This window comes from Austrofundulus limnaeus, unplaced genomic scaffold, assembly GCF_001266775.1.
Source record: "Austrofundulus limnaeus strain Quisiro unplaced genomic scaffold, Austrofundulus_limnaeus-1.0 Scaffold930, whole genome shotgun sequence".
NCBI classification, from domain to species: Eukaryota; Metazoa; Chordata; class Actinopteri; order Cyprinodontiformes; family Rivulidae; genus Austrofundulus; species Austrofundulus limnaeus.
In genome coordinates, this window is record NW_013953332.1 from 129,726 (window position 1) to 134,935 (window position 5,210).

Genomic DNA, 5,210 nt, shown 5'->3' on the forward strand with positions numbered 1-5,210 from the left:
CATCCCTCGCCGCACACCTCCATCCTCTTCACTTTCAACTTCACCCATGTAGGTTTTTTTGGGGGGCACAGTTGTGTTATAAGAGCAACAATATTACATTTGTATTTGCCATTACCACCGGGGCCCCAAATTTTATTGTACATCTTAGACATTCACTCGTCACATTTTCATGAAATTCACATAGGAACTTATGGTGGGCACTCATGGCTTTAGGTGGCCGGATGGCACCACTCTTGCCTCCTGTACCTGTGCCCACCCCCCAAGGTTTGCATATAGACACTTAGGGTTTTGGGTTAGAGTAGTGGTGGAGGGGAAACTGGCACCACACCGGCCTCTGCCTCTTCTTCTTTCCCTTTTTAATTACTCTATAGAACAACACGCACCAACAGTACATCTGGGGGTGGGGGTGTCAGGGTCTTTGTTCCCCGACTGCCATTTGGGGATGGGGTCCTGAAGAAGGGCGAACCGCTGGGTGCGGTCCTGGGCTGTGGGCCTACTGAAGTGACAAAAAAAAAAGAAAACCCACGTGCGCACACGCACGCACCAGGACCATACTGTATTATTGGTACCTTGTGTGAATAATGTGGATTTTTGTCAATTTATTAAAAAAAAGACTAAGTGTTTCCTGTTTCTGCTTCTTTATTTCAGTTTGTGACAAAAGTTACAGTGCTGAGCAGAACTACTGTCAACATGTAAACAAGTTAAACAAAAATAACCCAAAAGTTAAAAGAAAAAGTTTCACATTAACATTAAACCTGAACACAACCTGACAGAAACAGCTTCAAACATGTTTATAACACAGATTCCTCTGAAGAGCAGGACGATCCCATCCTCCACAGTCCATTCACACCTTGTTAGCGCTGTCACCTGCAAAAACCAAAAAAGTTGGAATAATACACATGATTTAACCCATTTTGTCCCATAACAGGAATATTTTCTTTTGAACTTGCCTCAGCCAAAGTGAAACAGGAAGTGACATCAGAGAACTCTGGTTTTTGTTGTTAAAACATTTGGACTCTGACTCTTCATCTCTCTGGTACAACAATTGTTGAAGGTTACAGTTTCTGTCAAACTAGGGTTTTTTTTTAATCAGAAGACAGTTACACGTGTTGGGCCTGAAGGTGGCAGTAGGGAGGTACATTGTGGTTAAATGAAATGATGATGCGTGGCATTTGAGTTATGTTATTTGCTTGATCATTGAAGAGTAGTTAGCTGGACATTTGGGTGGTGTCACATTGAAGTAGTGTATTCTTCGGCTAATTTCTGGTGTAGTAAGGGGGTCTGTGGAGATGGTTTAGCACAGTGATTCTCAGTGGTTGGTAAACTTGGTAAAGATAAAAAGGCTCGAGTCTATAATGGTGGCTGGGTAGTGGTCCGATTGCATTTATGGTGGTTGTTGTTGGTGGTGACTTCTTCATAAGAGTGTATTCTAAGACCATCTCCCAGACAAACAGGATAGCTTCAGTATCATCGGAGCAACATCCACCTTTTGGCCTACCAGATGAGACAACAGGAGGATTCATCCCTGGAACCATCGCACGATCCATACTATGAGGACAAGGACTGACAGAGTGGAGTAAAAAGCCCCAACGTCTATGGCTGTTTTTTAGATATAGAATGATAAAACTGAAATAGTTACACTCACGTAGTCGGACATGATTTTTATAGGTTAATGAGTCGATGGTAAATGATTTTTAATAAATGTTTGATTTTCCTTTGTTTTTCATTGATTCTTTTTATAGAAGTGACACACTAAGCAGGATATGTTTAGAAATGGTTTAACATTTTGGGTTATTTGTTTTTTACTGTTCTTTGTATGGTTTAATTGTTGATGAGCTAAGGTTAAATCTTAATATGCAGATATATTGTTAGTAACCAGGTCAGTCTGCCACTGAAGACAGGAGGAGACAGAACGGTGCTGAGGACTTGTTCCCGACGGTGGGCCATGTTCTGGAACCTCTGGCCTCAAAAGAATAAACACAGCTGACCTGGTTGGTATTTGACAATAGTTCAGTTTATGTTTTCTATTTTTGATTGGGGTGGAATAAATGGATCATATTACTTTATATCAGGGGTGGGATGTGAGAAATTTTCCATGATGTGCTGTATCGCTTAGGGTAATTTGTGAACATTTGTGCCTTAATGCGAACATATAGCTTATTATAAATTTCTTATTTTTGTTCACATGATTTGGTCATGTGAACAGGGATATTGAAGAAATTTAAAGTTAGGAAATTAGTACTGATGTTAAAAGCACAACACTATATTATTAAGTTCTCCTTGTTGTAATGTTGACAGTGTTTATACCTATTTCAATCAAAACATAACAGATTAGTTACATGTCTGAAATATCTGTTACAATACATAATTAGACGTTAGAATAACATTAACTGAGAATTTTGTCTGAATGCCTGTGACTCAGCCATAGGTCAGCAGGGGGCGAGCGAAGGCATTGAAGAACCTCTATAAATAGATGGACTTCCTGGTTTTTCACCAGTGTGGGTTTCCTGTCTGCTTCAGAGACAATAAACCTCAGTCAGATCCAGAGTTCTGGTGTTGTATGGTTTAATTCCTTCTACAAATCACTTTATTTAACAATTGTGTTTATAAAATCGACTTCAGTTTATTGAATACGAATTTTCTTACAGAGACTCAAAATAATCTAAAGAATCAGATTCTTCTCTACAGTCTGTGTTAGCCTTGTAGCAACGCTCTGTTCACATGCAGACATTCCCCTTTGACATCACTTCCTGTTACTTCACAGGCAAATATCTTAACTGTTCATCTCAGCGACATGAAATTTATTTTACAATGTAGGGGTCACCTCGAGTCACATTATCAAGGAACTATCTCGGACTCAGTCCTCTGATGGGCCTGTAAGGGACAAAAACTGTTCCACTAAGAACTGAATCTAGGCCACCTCAGGTCACCTTAACCTTTCAAAGAGACATTCTCTTCCTTCTTAATTAGATAATAAACAGAAGAATCTTCTTATTTGATTTATTGTTCTCTTAACTGAAAGTTATTACACATTTTGATAATCAGAGAATGTTTATCAAAGTTACAGGAGAAAAGACAGATCTCTTTTCTCCCTCAGTATGATTTCAGCTATGTATGGTTTTTCTGTGGAAAAAATCTTATTTAACTAAAATAATCTTTATGGTTTAAGTTGATGAAATATCAATGTTTTACTTGTCTGAATCAAATATCAATGTTTTACTTGTCTGAATCATATTTGCAAATGTTTGAACTTAAAGAAATTCATTTTTCTTTAAGTTATGTTTTAAATAAGTGCTCATCAGATAATTTAAATAGGTCATGAAATGTTTTGTTCTGAACCACACAGCAGCAGCAGTAATCTTTGTTTTGTTTCAGGAGGCAGATTGAGTTCTGAAACTAACACTTTTCTTGATATAACTTTCTGATCTGACCTTCCAGAGGGCGGAACTTAGATTCTCTAAGCTTCTTTAACAGTTCTGGTTAAAACCCACATTATTTAAGATAAAGTATCAGAAAGCTAACAGCTTACTTTCCTCCTCTCTTAAACTCTTCCTTGCCAACCCTAAGATAAACAGGCTCAAATGTCTGGTATTTAACATCTAAGCTGATATTTGTGTTTCTATTTAAGTGTTTATTGACAATATAAGAAGCTAGAAGTTTGTTATTGTCCGTTCTAAACTTTTATAGGAAACTGATTACCACATTTAAGTGTACTTAGTGATTCTGTATGATTTGTAAAATAAATGATCACATATTTATGGATCAAATCAACATTCACTGACTGACGGTCACTTCTTATGTGTCCATTCATTTGCATTGGAGGAATGTTTACCCAAAATAAGTGATCCCTTGCTAAACAAATTAGTCTTATAACTTTGTTATAAGAAGTGTAAGACTGAACTCTTACAGCAATATTTTATCAACGTCCTCGTTCTAAAAATGCATTCAAATGTATGACAACAATTTGATGTCACAGACACTTTAAAGTTCAGATTAGAGGAAACTGTTGTAGCTGCTCCTTTAAACCTGAGTCCAGTCTGAATCAGTCAGTTAAAGATCAGCTCTGGTTTTTAAACTCTGCAGAATTCACATTTTATTACAAAATAATTTATTTTAAAAGCTGTTTTCTGCTACAAAGAGGTCCAGAAGTGGACCTCCAATAAGCTCACTGACAGGAGCTTCCTCTGATTCTGTAAAGAACGTTGTTTTCTTTTGTCAGTTATTCATCAATGCCTCATTCAGACATCTTAAACAGAAATAAATCATGTCTACATTTGGTCAGAATTAAAGAGTTGACTGTAGTGAACCCCTCTGCATGGACTATCAGACTAATGAGAAGAGAACAGAAAGCTTCAGAAGTCTTACGTACTCTCAGCACAGGGGGATGAGTACTCAGTAACGGCTCGATCACCTGAAGGACAAAAAACAAACATCAGCAGTGGGCGGAGACCACCACACAGGAGGGGGAGGGGCTTCAGGAGTTCCTTACTGGTCTGGTAGTAGTCGTAGACTTTAACCACAGCTGGTTTCAGGTTCCTGATCTGCTGATCCTCCTCTAGAGTCACACTGTACATCTGTGTCACATCCTTCTTCAGCTGTGAACACACACACACACACACACACACAGTTACACTTTTTCACACATGAACACCTGATGTTCTGTAAGCTACACACCTCATCCAGGTAGATGTTGATGAAACCTTGGTCCACGTCCACTCGCTTCACTGAACTGTCGTTCTGCAGCTGCAGGGACGGACAGAGAGAGACAGGGACAGAGAGAGACAGGGACAGAGAGAGACAGAGGGACAGAGAGAGACAGAGGGACAGAGAGAGACAGGGACAGAGAGAGACAGGGACAGAGAGACAGAGAGACAAGGACAGAGAGAGACAGGGACAGAGAGAGACAGGGACAGAGAGAGACAGGGACAGAGAGAGACAGGGACAGAGAGACAGAGAGACAAGGACAGAGAGAGACAGGGACAGAGAGAGACAGGGACAGAGAGAGACAGGGACAGAGAGAGACAGGGACAGAGAGACAGAGAGACAAGGACAGAGAGAGACAGGGACAGAGAGAGACAGGGACAGAGAGAGACAGGGACAGAGAGAGACAGGGACAGAGAGACAGAGAGACAAGGACAGAGAGAGACAGAGAGAGACAAGGACAGAGAGAGACAGAGAGAGACAAGGACAGAGAGAGACAGAGAGAGACA

At 39.8% G+C, this 5,210-nt stretch overlaps 1 long non-coding RNA gene across 1 annotated transcript; it reads right to left on the bottom strand.

Annotated features, from left to right (window-relative positions):
- Nucleotides 1-656: 656 nt before the first annotated feature.
- On the bottom strand, nucleotides 657-4,783 carry LOC106533362 (uncharacterized). Its single transcript, XR_001312228.1, has 4 exons — nucleotides 4,675-4,783; nucleotides 4,490-4,595; nucleotides 4,370-4,411; nucleotides 657-867 (listed from the first exon to the last, which is right to left on the bottom strand). It is a non-coding gene; the product is annotated as an uncharacterized LOC106533362 (long non-coding RNA).
- Between the last annotated feature and the right edge of the window lie 427 nt (nucleotides 4,784-5,210).